The following is a 14,270-nucleotide window of genomic DNA, read 5'->3' as shown; positions in this document are numbered from 1 at the left end:
CCACAGTGAAATAATCAATTTATGATATAGGTTTAGATTCTAATCCTCCTCCTTTTTTTTTTTTTTTTGAGAATTTTTCTTCCCTTGTTTTCTTACTTATTTCATGTAGGTATTTCTTTCATTTGCTCCCATATCATCCAGTCTTTTATTAATCTAATTTCTGAGAAAAATGAAGTCTTCAAGTTTTCCCTGCCTTTCCAGGCGGGTCCTACACTGTTAAAGGAGAGATGACAGTTTATTAAGCACTAAGCTACACAGTAATGAGTCCTTGCCAGAGCCTGTCAGAATTAATTCATTTTCCAATGAAGTGAAATGAGTGGCTGAATAGATCAATACAATTGCCTGCAATCAGTGCTCCTCCACAATAAATGCAGGAAAGCGCTGTGACTTATATTCTGCTGTATTTACCACTAGCAACTGAAGTCTCAAATTACCCAACTTCTCTTCCGACTGCTTTCACAGAGGATGTTTGCCAGAGAGGGTGAGGAAATGCAGGCAAAGTAAATAACAGTGTTATTAACTAATTTTTACTCTCGTCCAACATTTTCTCCCCTATCACCTACACTTGCCAGCACTCACATTTCATGTCTCCTTTGACTTTCAGGAAGAAATATTTCAGTTTCTCGTAAGGGCCAGACTTTGGCTATCTCACCACTGCATGGGATCTGGCTGCAGAGATAGTCCCACAGATTTCTGGGAGGGGACCAAAACCAAACCAACAGTGACGAAGGGCTTCAGATCAGTGGAAATACACATTCCTGGGTTAGGCACTCCTCAGTGTGAGCCAAGGTGTTAGTATGTTACCACCAGGTTGTCTAGACTAATTAATTTGAAACAGGATTGTTTATTATTAAAATTTATTTCACGGCTTTGCCTGCTGCTACTGAGCTCTGTAACTCAGTCCTCTGAATGTTTCTGCTCCATCCTCTCACAATTCAAAACAAAAAAATAAGAAATCACCCTTCTTCTCTGCCCTGGCCACCTTTCCTGGGGATAGCGTGACCTAACTCACACATCACTTCTGGAAACACAGAAAGCTCTGGGACCCCTTTAACATAGCCACTGACTGATTTAAGAGGCGATTCTTATTTATTATGCATTATGGTAACTCGTTTTTCATTGTTTGGGAGATTCAGGGGGCTTTGTGTTACCTTTAAAGAAAGTGCTGACAAGCTACCACAAGTGTAAGGAGAGAGGCCACACAAGAGGAGGAAAAGAAAACCAGTGCTAATGGCTGTTTGCTCAAACGTGGCTGATATTCTTCATTCAGTCTGTATTTATTTAGGAACTCAAGGAATATTACAATTGTGGCAACTAGTCAGGGGCTACTCCATTTTATAAATTGGTTCACTTATTCATATCAAGTGCTCAAAGCCAATAAATGTCCTGGTTTGGGATGCATGACACCAAAGTGCAGAGTCAATGGGGAAGGCAATGAGTGCTCTCCCTCACTCCAGCACTCAGCACTTAGCAGTCGTCGGCTGCTACATAAATACTGTGCTGTATTATGATATGTGCTAGGCACAGCCTTGTTCTCTAGTCAAATCCCCAGCACCGCTGTGTTTGGCTCTGCACAGAAGTTAACTCCTCTCTTCGAACTGAGACATAGGAAGCAGAGCCCAGTTTTCCTTCCCTGTGTTTACTTATTTCTTATTTTTTTTATGTCTTCATACTTTTAGACAGAGGAAATTTATTGGCTTTCCAAGATCAAGAATTTAAAATATTGATAATGATCCCATCTCGGGGTATCTTCATAAGCAAACGCCCCGAGAGATAACAGTTGGTCTGTTAACACCAGAGCCAGTAAACTCTGCTTTCCTAAGAATTTGTGCCTGATACCAAACTGCTGCACAGATGCATCATTTTCTGTAATAAGAGAGAACATTCACTACAACCTCTCCTTTGGTAGGGTCACAAGTTAGGTCCATTTTCTCTGCTAGGTTATGTTTTAAAACAATTTTTTTTTAAAAAAGGAAGCTATTTTAGAACTCTCCACTTCTGCAAAGTTTGGTTTAAGCATAATTAGGTGAGAAAGGAGGAAAACTAACAGTAAAAAAAACCAAAATACTTCCAAGAAAGATCATTAATTAATATGTAGAGCAAAGGCTGGGAACTCTAGTCAGTTCTGAGGTGGGTAAGAAAAAACTGAAATATCTTTTCAAGGATCTCATGATCAATAAACTTTAAGGTATTTATAGAATCCAGACAAGGAAGAGGAATACACAATTAAAAATATCCTCATATTAACCGCAGAATTACAGTTCATACACTGTAAAGTCGGTGTAAATAAATAAGAGAATAGTGGTATTCTCTTATTTCTTTTACAGTATTTCTACACATCATGAGTATTTGTTAATTCTAGCTACTGCTAAGACACATTTTTATTTCCTTTTAACTCTACATTATGAAGAGATGATAACATAGAATAAATCTTCAGATCCCACTCCCCATGTCTTACTGTGCTCAAAGTTAATGTACAAAATAAGTGAATTGAGCATCCTGAAATAAATCATTACCTTAAAGCCAATAGGTAGGATGAGGAATATGAAAACGACTGAATCACAGGTTCAGGATTTTTGCAGATACAGTTTTACGGAGTATCCTGAAATAAACAGGCTTAACCAGACATGCTCTTTCAGCAGGAAGGATACTCACACTTGCTCGATGTCTGCGCTTAGAGCCAAAGTTGACCATATTTTTTAATCCTATATTTTTTCCAATTTCAATTCAGAAATCTGCAACTTGGTTACAAGTCTGTCAGGTATCAGCTATTGGACTAAGTAACAGAGCTCCCTCTAATGGTGCTTCTACGGTTGTACTGGTTTATCCTACAGTGTTATGTCATTTCTTCCTATTTGTCGCTAATAAAGTTACTTCAAGCTCATGAGTGTCTTTGTTGTATATATTTGTGCCTCTACACTCCCATCTGCTACTACAGCTTTTCTCTCTGAGAACAGTCCATTGCAATGGAGTTTGAATATCAAAGAGAGCTTGTGCAGAAGAGGTGCATTATTATGTACTTAGCAACTCAAACAGGGACCAAATGCACTAGCATCTAGATAGTAGTTTATAAGGCTTTTTTTCCTATTTGTGAATACTGTTTACTTGCTTGCAAAAACCATGCATTAAGAAAGATAGTAAAACTTGTCTTTGCCTGTTTGGATTTCCTTTTGCTTTTTCTCATCCTGGCATCCCATCATAGGAGAGGCTGCTGCTGTCTTTTGGATACCTCCAGACATATAATTGTTGAGGTGGGTTGAAAAGAATACAGGATTCAAAGAGAAAAATTGAGGAAAAAAGTGTAAGCACTTGACAAACGTAAAGTAAGATAATATGAAATCTTGCTGATGCAGAACATTAGTTCATTCACTTGCTTTTAATCTAGAAATCAGCCAAAGCGAGGCTTATTCCATGTAATTCTACTTGCTCCACCCCACTTGTTGCAGATTCAAATTAAACAGGACTCAAAGGCAAACCATTCCTAATTTTGATGCAGAAAATCAAAAAACTATAAAAAAGTTTCTGTTCATTTGTTTGCTTTACCCCCAAAGCACTCCAGTTTTGCCCAGAAGAGCTCTGAATATTCTAGTTTGACCACAAGTAGAAGTACTCTGCAGTACCTTATCTTTTCCTTCATTCATGCATATCACCAAGCTTTGTAAATTGGCAAAATTATAATGCTTATTGAAGGAATAAGAATAACATGGAAGGGATATTGCCAATATGAAATAAGAGGTATTAAGATGGCTGTGTAAAGAAGTCAGCATTAATTCCCTCTTCAGTATAAGTCTAAAACTCATGCACACAGTTAAATAAAAGATAAATTGGACAGAAGCTTTACTACATAACATCGAAAGAAGAATAAGCAAGGACAACTCATCCAACAAAAATTTAAAAATACGAAATAAGAGCAAAAGAGAAGGGAACAGAAGGTATTGGAAAGAAACCTGGCTTCACAAAACTGTAACTATGCACAGCTATGTTTATATGTATTTTGTACTTTATAAAAAAAGATATGAGTATATACCATATTGGTCTAAGAAAAAAGAGCAGCATAAGTACTGACAGAAATAAAACACACCCTTGGCTAAGTATCTTGGTCTGTCTCCCCAAGGAGAGAAAACATTTTTGGTGGTCAGAGAGAAAGGAAAGCAGGGATTCATTATTATTACTTTTGTAGAACTATGTTCTGCATGTAAAAGGCAGGAATATGTGGAGGGCACTTATTTTAACTTTCCCATGTTATTAATCAGTAGCACAACTTTAAATAACTCATTCTCTTTCTGCAAAGTACCCGCCTATAAAAGGGCTGGCCAGTAATCAAATCCTTTTTAAAGTCTGGGTTTGTTTTAAGTTGGCAGTTTTGAAAAATCCACCTCCTCAGAAAATCATCTCAGAAGTTAAAAGGTCTGGAAATCAAGAGTTAAGAGAGGAATCATTCAGCAGCTGGAGCACCGCAGGTGCACAGGTTGCGAGTCCCTTTTAGGTCACAGTAGTGGGTGGTAGTGGATGGCACTAGCAGTGGCTTATTTGATCCTAGGCTACCATCTTATTTGAGATTGAAAAAATGCTTATTCGTGGTTTTAAAATTATGGAATGAACTTAATTAAACTGTAAAACATTAAACAACAGTAGGAAAGTTGATATCCTTGTGGGAAAAAAAAAAAAAGAATAAATCGAGTGCCTTAGTGACTTGGAAAAAATAAACATAAATTGGTTGTAAAAATAAATCAACAGTTTCCAGTCCCACCAACCATCTTTGCAGTGGAGGCAGCAAGGTGAATTTGTCTTTTTAGAGAGAAGTTTCTTCAGGAAAAGGAAAAGAAAAAGCTGGCATAGAGATGCAGGTCGTTGAGTAAGATATATCGCCTCCTTTCTTCATTTTCTGTTTTCCTCCCCTCCACTGCCCAACATCACTCTACCATGCTAAAAGCAGCACACTCCAAAGAGTTTAAGTGTTTTTCTAAAGCTGAAGAAACATGGTAAAATGTGGGACATTACAATGTTTGTCAGAATTTATCAGAAGTTTGAGATGCTTCTCAATATTTGTGAGTGGGAAAGCAGAAAAAGGCATTTTTGACATGTCAAATCATGATTGGAGAACTTTATAAAGTGCAGGCAAAAAAGGAAAGCAAAGGAAAAAAAAACAGAAAACAAACAAAATGAGAAAAAAAATGATGGTGGGGAAGCAAATCCACTAGCGTATCTGACACTCATTTAAAAAAAAAATTAAAAACTATCAGAAATTGTAAAGATTTCCCGCATGGCAACTTAAAGAAAAAAAAAAAAATCAGATTAAGCCCTTTACATGAGACCAAAAAATGTGTTTCTACCAGCTGTCATGAAAATATTGCACAATGACTGGCACAGAAAACTAACCCTCAGGGGTTTTGGGGGTTTTCTGGTGGTTTTTGATTTTGTAAAAAAATGTATAATCAATGCATTGGAAAGGCTAAATTGGAAAAAGAAGTTACCACATTGTATTTAATTTTTAAACAAGCAAAAGCCTGATTCTTCTCTCAGCCTGTGCATTGCAAAGCTCCTGAAGACAATGTGATGCTGAGAGATTAATTTAACAAGGTATTTAACAGTGTTCCCAACCACAGATCGAACTGACCACTCAGCTGGGTCAGTGAAATTCTCTGAGTCAGGACTGCAGCAAAAATCAGAGGCAACCCTACTACCTTCTCTAGAACAAACTGTCAGTAAGAAATTAAAGTCCTTGGTCTTTAGGGGACTCTCGGAACTGAGTAAATCACAGAGACTGACCAGGACAAAAACTGTCAAAGAGATGGGCTGGGCGTATGTAACACCTTCTGAACAAGGAGAGCAATTTCAAAACCAGTATGGTATTTGACTGGCAGCCAATACATTTTCAAAATAAATCAAGTGTGCTCCTGTCGTCTCCTTTTCATAAGAAACCTGGCAGCCACATTCTGTGCTAGTTGGAGTTTATGTAAAGTCCCCAGTTCCCTTAACATAGTGAAAACCTAGCCAAAGCTACAAGCATTTTCACTGTTCGTCTAAACCATACTTGCATCCTCAAACACCGGTCTGCTTTCTTATGATTTTTCATCATATTGCATTCATGAGGAGTCTTTAAAAGGTTAGATTTCACTGATGAAAAAAATTTAAAAAGCAATTTACTTGCAGTGCATGCTCTCAAGAACACCATAAGTAGAAGATTCATTCCGCAAGTATATTTGAATGCTAAATAAGATCTGATGATCTTCAGGAAAAAAAAAATCAACTGATCTTTAAAAAAAATCTGAATTATTATTTTCTGAATTAAATTTCACATTAGTACAAGAGTAGGGGTTTTTTTTAATGTGGTAGTATCAAATATTTTGTTATTTCAGAGCAGAAATAGGCATCAAACAAGAGGGAGAAAGAAGCAAAGGTATTGCTAATCACTGAAAGGGGGGAAAATATGCATGCAAGTATGGTGCAATAAATCTGCCTTCGGAAAGCAATGAAACAAAGAGCCAAAATAGAAAACAAAGAGACTTGCCGTGATGACACACAAGTGGTGGCAACCAAATGTGTCAGTGAGGAAAATAGTTACACAGCTTTATACAAACTAGCGAATCCAAATAACACTAGTTCGATTTGATTTTTAAAAATCTTTGCATACAAAAATCCAGATTATTAATATCAGATTATTAATATCAGACTCCTGAATGTAATTTGAGGAAGATTCCATTAGAATCCACCAAAACTGACAGGGTAACAGAATTTTAGGAGAGAGAAATAAGCAATGGATATAGTGTGTTGGCATAAACGTTTTTGTAAGGGCAAGGAGGCAAACAGCAAGTGATTGTTGGATGAATGCTAGAACCAATTTCATTTAACATCTTCACCAATAATCTCTACGAGGGAGTACACAGCATGTTAATTAAATATGCACAGCACATTAATCAGGAAGTGCTACAAATATCAGAAAGGACCTAGGGATATTTAAAACCCCACAGAGAAAAAAGCAACTGAAGTACCACCCAGACAAATATATGCTAATATCCTGGGGAAAGGAGTAGCTAAATTCTGTGCTGAACTTGGAGGTCTACTGGCTTTTGTAAGATGTGCTGAAAGCAAATTAACTGTGCAGTATTTCCTTCACATAATACTACACAGGGCAAAACCATGTAGAATATTTTGTGTGCCTTGTTCTAGACAGTGAAGGATATTCAAGCTTCGTTGTGGGAATGCTAGCTCTTCATAATTCTTCAAGGGAAGAACGCCACATTTGGCTAGTATTTATCCAGATATCCAGATGAATTATTATGCTTTTTCCTCTCTAATTCCTATAGATTACGTATTCCCTCCTTTTTGAACTAGGGTAATCCTCCCCCTGATCTCAAATATGAATTCTAATTAAAAATGAGAGTGCAATGCAGACTGATTACTATGTTTTACAAGTTATTTGTCTAAATTATGTGGTCTCTGTATGAATAATTACTTCTTATCATTCAGTTGGCTCTCTATAAAGATAGCTGAAAGCTAATTAGAAATTGTTCAGTTGTTAGCCAATGCTGTCTTTGATCACTCCTTGCTTTTAAAGTTTGTGCCTGTGCCATACTGCATTCCCAAGATGTTTTCATTTACCATCAGGAAAGCAGATAGAATTAGATTGTGACACAGGAGAGGAGTACTGAGAGGATGAGTAGAATCAGTGCAAAAAAAAAAAAAAAAAATAGCAGTTACAGTTTATCTCACAAATTGTTTAAAAAAAAAAGAGAGAAACAACAAATTGGGTATTTTAGGATTTTTGAATATGTAAAGTAAATCGGTAGAGTCCTTCCAACATGCTTATGATCAAAACTACAATGTAGCAGCCAAATATCCAGTGCTCATTGCTTCAATAGCTCCTTGTTAATTCACTTAACTCAAATACTGAAGTTATGTTTGGGAAGCCCCACTCAAAATTTACATGGCCAACTGACTCAGAAACGTCCTCCTGCTTCCATTAACTCTTTTTATATCTTCCTTTCAAAGCCTCATCACTCATGGAAAATGAGCCACAAGTGGCAGGCTCTAATTTTCACAGGAACGTGATGGGAAAGGCGATTCACACATAGACAAAGTGGGCAAAGGACTGTTTATGTAGCACTCTCCAAAGTTCTCGTGGATACTCCTGTATTCAATATCACAGTAAACAAGGAAGTTATCAGGAAGGACTCCACACCATTAGCCATTTGATACCTGATTATGCAGCAGGCTTGCCAGCAAGCTCGCTGAATAGGCTTTAAAATATCTTATATGGCTCTGTGGTCTCATAATCTCCGTTATACAAGACGTGGAACATCTCTTTTGGAATTCACCTCTGCGTCTCTCAGTGTATGTCTGTCTTCAGCCTAAGCAGAACATATTGATCCCATTTGATTCTACAATGCATTTGCTTCAAAGAAGTTTTGCCATTATAGCTTTTACTGGGAGAAAGCTTCACTGTAAAGGGCAGCCCACTGCCTGCCCCGTGTTTATCAATACCTACATTCAGGGGAAGTGTTCTCATTAGCAACGTGCTCTGTGGAAGGTCTGGAAACAGAGAAAGTGCATAACAAATGACAACCCATAAATTAGAAAGTAAAACACACCATAGCAGCGATGGACAAATTTGACATCCCAGCAATGTCCCTGCCCAAGCCCAGTGAGTAAAGAAGGCCTGCTCTGCGTTTGGAGTTTATTCTAGAGAGTAAACAGTAAGTGCTTCTCTTGCATTTGGCTTGCAGAATTAGCAGTGTGGCTAGAAACTGCTTTTCTGGGAAAAGCTTTACATTTTATGTTCCACAACTTCTTGGGAATTGTTGGCACCTCTGTCTAAATCTTATCAGTAGGTTTTACCAGCTGTCTATCTCCTTGTCACTCCAATTAGCATAGAGAGAAAAGAACATTTATCTCTGCCATCTTCAGGGGCTGAACAAGGTGACAGGAGTGGCAGATAATACTGGCTGCATTATGAGACTTTTTAAACCCATACTAACATGCATTATGCCCTGCAGCGCAGGGTTGGAGTTCTTGGTGCTCTCCAGCCTCTGAGGTCTTCTACAACACATAACCCAGAGGATCATAGAATCATAGAATAACCAGGTTGGAAGACACCCACCGGATCATCGAGTCCAACCATTCTTATCAAACACTAAACTATGCCCTCAGCACCTCATCCGCCCATCCCTTAAACCCCTCCAGGGAAGGTGATTCAACCCCCTCCCTGGGCAGCCTGTTCCAGTGCCCAATGTCTCTCGGATGGTAAACAAGGATGGGTATTTCAAATAGAGAGAGTGGCCTCTCATTTTTTTTGGCAGAAGTTTGTTTATCTCCTTAAGAAGACAAGACCCAAGACTCTCAGTACTGGATCCATTCAAAGATTCATCCAGCTTTGTATTCTGCCTCTGACAGCAGCCCCTAGCAGACAAAGAAAAGACAATAAAGATCAGCTGAAGGTGTACTTATAGATGAGTGTTACTCCCTCCAACATCTGCCCTCCTAACTTCCAGTCATAAGGTGGCATCAAGAGATCCAGAGCTGGAGGCTGCACCTGGTCTATAGATTTTAACAGCTTCTGAAGGACTCAGCTTCCAATTAATGTCCCTAGTTCTTCTTTTCACATATTATACTTCCAAAAACACAGGCCCAAAGTTCACTTCTCCCTCCCAATCAGCTCACGGGGAAGGGAGAGACAGTCAGAACGCGCAGTCACTACTCTCTGGCCGCTTGGCTCTGCCTCTTTCAGAAATTTCTTATGATTGCTGAGGTGACACTTGAGAAAGGGGTAAGCAGGACTTCTGTTTTCATTATGTTTAAAAACAAACTCCCAACACCACCCAAGCAGTCCGGCAGCCTACAGTACAGGGAATTGTATCCACTTTTGCAAGTCCTGTGTGGGAGATCTGTACATTAGATGTGAAACAAGTAGTGCTGTAGAGCAGGATTTGACACATGAAAGACTAGACTCCTCACAGACTGTCTCTGCTGTTGAAAATAAAGCGGAGACTTTTTCTAAAAGATTAGAAGGTGCTGAAAACAAGTTTGCTGGTCTTCAAATTAGCTGTGCTGAATATGTTGGCATGTTTAATATGTTGCTCAAGGAAAATAAAGTGCTACAATACAAGATAGACAAAGATAGTGAGGCCAGAAACAGGAATTCTAAGAATAGTTCTGCACGTCTGAGAAAACTGAAACAGAGAAAGGGGATGTTTTCTCTGCACAGTGGCCTGAGGATCTCTAGTACCGGGGGAGGACTGGGTGCTGAGTGCTTTGATCTCTGCCAGAGAAGCATCATGGAAAAAGCAATATATTCTGCAAGAGTCTGTTACCCAGCACAGGGGGCCCCTTCCACACCTATGGAAAGCTCCCAGAGATTGGGGTATCTCAAAGGTGGCTCGAGGCTGTGGAATTAACTCCCTCATCTGCACACCATTTCTGCTCCCATCATAAAATACAGCTTTTTGACCTTGTGGTTTTGACACTTGCACATGAATTGCCACAAAGCTGCCCTGGTGCATTCTCTTATCTTTGGGATGACTGAGACAGACTACCCAGGAGCTGCTGTGATTCATGCATGAGTGGAAAGTACCCACAATGTGACAAGCAACCCCAGCAGCCTCATTTACTTACTCTAGTGTCTTATTAAACTGACTCTCCTTTGTGTGACATACAGCACCTAGCTGTTCATTTCACACATGAATGTCTTGTTTGAGTCATGTCAAATATCCACCTTTACTAGCTGAGGTCCTTTTCTCAGGCAAACATTATATCCATTAGATGATAATAACCAAAGTAAGCATACATTATCAATTTTTTTTTATTATTTCTTACTCAGCTCAACAGCATGTTCCTCTGACATCAGCCTGTCCATTATTTTCCAGGTGCAATATCTATCGAGTACAGTAATTTCAGATTTGAGGTAATGATTCCAACATGAGGGGAACTCCCTGGATCTGTATACAAGAGTAAGTATGCACAAATTTCTATCCTGAAATCCCGTGGTTTTTTTTTTGGTCCCAGTTTGCTGCTTCTTTCCCCCTCTTTCCCCTGACTATATGAATGGGACCTGGTTCAGCAAGCGTCTTCAGCATCTCCTGCTCAAGAACACCAGTGAGGTAATTGTTTAAAACGCCCAAATGGTTTCTGAATAGAGGCCAGATAAAATAGATGATTAAATCTTTCTAAATCAGGGTGTTGCACTGAATGCGGGACACTGTGCAAAGCCTTAGCTAGTCAGCTTGTTGGAACAAGGATCACTCACCTCTTTTCTAGTGCTAAAAACATTGGGTTTCTAATCCCGATTTGTTCTAGTGTTGCATAACAGAAGACCTTTCCGTGCCTGATTGGCGCATACAGCAACTGCTTTACATTTACAGCTCAAATTTGTCCTGTTTAGATACCCACAAGCTGCATTTGAATAGGTTTGTTTCCATTACCCTGATGCATTCTTGTCATGGAATGCTATTGCACTAGATGACAAACAAATCTCCATAAAAAAGGAGAATTCATTCCTAAAGCACAGCTACTCATTTGCTATGAGAGAAAACACAGTCCTCTTCATAAGAATTCTTCGCAAACGAGATAATATTTAGGCCTAGATACAGAGAGAAGGAAGTGGGGGAATCATCTCACAAAAACCATAAGTGACTTGTCCCTGCAGGCTGGTTGGAGCCCAGCTGCCCTGTTCCCATGCACAGTCACTCATACGCACCAGCTCCAGACCTAGAGATCACAGAAATCATCTGTAAATTTTAGGAATTGCTTCAGGAGAAGGAGGTGGAGGGGGTTTTCAAAATTCAGAAACATCTACTTTGAAGTTGCAGGCTTTTACCTGTCATTCAAACACATGTTTTTTTGTTTAAGGATGATTAATATATTTTTAATGTTTTTCCTAACTGAAGGGAAGCCTGTGCTATATATTAAAAGAGGCTAGAAAAACACCCCGAAAGCTGAGCTGGCATAAGTGGGTAGCCTGTATGTGATGTTTATTATGATTTTTCCTTAAGATCCTTGTCTCCTCATTTTTCACTGTTTCTTTTTGCATTTGTCACTGCCCTGTTTGAGGCATCTTGTCTTCACTCCCATATTAGTCCAAGTCTTAAGAAGAATTCAACCCAAAATCCTTTAAGAAAGTTTTAACAAGTACAAAACTGAGCCAAGCTCCATGCAGAGCTTTGCACTACTTACAGAGAGCTCATTTTACTGCCACCGCAGTTCAACTTGCCAGAAATCTGGGTTTGATAGTGCAGGTTTCAGGTTGTTTGTCAGGTGCCTGGGTTAGGGATCAACCTGAGCCATTCACTCCTGGGTATGGGAGACCCAGAGCTGCTGCTCTGGCAGCAAACGAGGAAGAATCATAGAATCACCAGGTTGGAAGAGACCCACTGGACCATTGAGTCCAACCATTCCCATCAAATACTAAACCACGTCCCTCAATGCCTCGTCCGCCCATGCCTTAAACACCTCCAGGGAAGGTGATTCAACCCCCTCTCTGGGCAGCCTCTGCCAGTGCCCAATGACCCTTTCTGTGAAAAATTTTTTCCTAATGTTCAGCCTGAACCTCCCCTGGCGGAGCTTGAGGCCATTCCCTCTCGTCCTGTCCCCTGTCCCTTGGGAGAAGAGGCCAGCTCCCTCCTCTCCACAACCTCCTTTCAGGGAGTTGGAGAGAGCAATGAGGTCTCCCCTCAGCCTTCTCTTCTCCAGGCTAAACACCCCCAGCTCTCTCAGCCGTTCCTCATAAGGCCTGTTCTCCAGCCCCTTCACCAGCTTTGTTGCTCTTCTCTGGACTCCAGAGCCTCAACATCCTTGTTGTGGTGAGGGGCCCAGAACTGAACACAGGATTCGAGGAAGGGTCTCACCAGTGCCGAGTCCAGAGGGAGAAGAACCTCCCTGGACCTGCTGGCCACGCCGTTTCTGATCCAAGCCAAGATGCCATTGGCCTTCTTGGCCACCTGGGCTACTGCTGGCTCATGTTCAGTCACTGTCAACCAAAACCCCCAGGCCTTTCTCCTCCAGGCAGCTTTCTAGACAGACTTCTCCTAGTCTGTAGATGCCCAGGGTTGTTGTGCCCCAAGTGCAGGACCCGGCATTTGGCCTTGAGTAGCCCTTGGCACACAAGATGCCAGGAGTCCCAGGCCAGGGCTCTGCATTTGCCCCACACGGCAGTGACGAGGCCCTGGTGAGGCTCTGCTCCAGCTGCTCTGCAGGAGCCACCTGCCCCAGCCCCGGCAGCCCCAGTGAGAGCCCGTTTTGCTTCCGCCTCCTGCACACGGAAAAGCCATTTCTGTGTCTAACCATGAGTCCAGGCAGATAGAGCAAGTCCTACTGGAAGGCAGGGGGGTTATTCTCTCTCTCATGATGACATTTTTCAGCGCTAATGGGGATAACTGCAGGCGATAGCTGCGCTTGGCACAAGGGAAAATAAAACAGCGAAAGAAAATTTTGTCAGCAAACATTCAAATGTGAACAGTTCCTGGAACTGTATTCATGGCACTTGTTAAACACTAGAACAGGGGAGATACCAGGTTTAGCAGCAATGGCTAAATCTGAGCTCAGACTTAGGGGTCAGATGAAACAGCTGCTTAAATGTCCAGGAAAAATGACTGCTCCACTGGAATGTGGCACAAGCTGGAACATTCATCAAACAAATAAACAGTAGTCCATGAGGCCCTCCAATTCATTCATCTCTATTCCTATCATTTTCACCTTGCAGATAAGATGAAAAACCTCATTACGTTCTACTTTTCCAAGTTTTATGGTTCTGACATACACTCGGAAAGATTTCCTTTGCTTCTGTTAACTACCTGCCAGCACTCTCATTACGGTTCATTTAGGAATAATCTATTACCAAAAAGGAAAGGTCCAAGTTTCAAGGATGGATTATTTAAATCACAGCAGGCCGTTCTGCAGCAACAGGAAAACGGCCAGTTCCCCCTACCAGCAGCTTTTGGAGCTTCTCAGTGGGAGAAGAGGCAGTCCATGGGAAGATATATTGAATTTCCAGATGGGAAAGCAATGGCAGAAAACTCAGGCCGTCACAACTCTGAACAAGTGCAAGAGAGCAATATTTCACTTTAGTATGAAGAGCTGTGTATAAAGAATATACGTTCTGCATTATCGCCTTAAAATCATCTAGATGGATGATAAAGATATTTAAAAAACTATGTGAATTGTAATATTATTTGCATATATAGTAGCCTTCTAATCTGCATTTGTAAAACAGAGATAAAAGTATTATCAATATATTCTTGGAAAAGACACAAACTTAGGCAGAATACAAAGCACAAGGC

At 40.3% G+C, this 14,270-nt stretch overlaps 1 long non-coding RNA gene across 1 annotated transcript in view; it reads left to right on the top strand.

Annotated features, from left to right (window-relative positions):
- The window catches only part of LOC138725299 (uncharacterized), a 31,274-nt gene extending 29,303 nt beyond the window's left edge, over positions 1-1,971 (top strand). Inside the window, exon 3 of the long non-coding RNA XR_011338222.1 lies at positions 605-1,971. This is a non-coding gene — a long non-coding RNA (uncharacterized lncRNA). The remainder of the gene's footprint in view (positions 1-604) is intronic.
- Positions 1,972-14,270: the final 12,299 nt, after the last annotated feature.

The sequence above is a fragment of the Phaenicophaeus curvirostris genome, chromosome 11, assembly GCF_032191515.1.
Source record: "Phaenicophaeus curvirostris isolate KB17595 chromosome 11, BPBGC_Pcur_1.0, whole genome shotgun sequence".
NCBI lineage: Eukaryota > Metazoa > Chordata > Aves > Cuculiformes > Cuculidae > Phaenicophaeus > Phaenicophaeus curvirostris.
The sequence above is the reverse complement of the archived record's forward strand: the minus strand, read 5'-3'. Positions and strand labels throughout refer to the sequence as shown.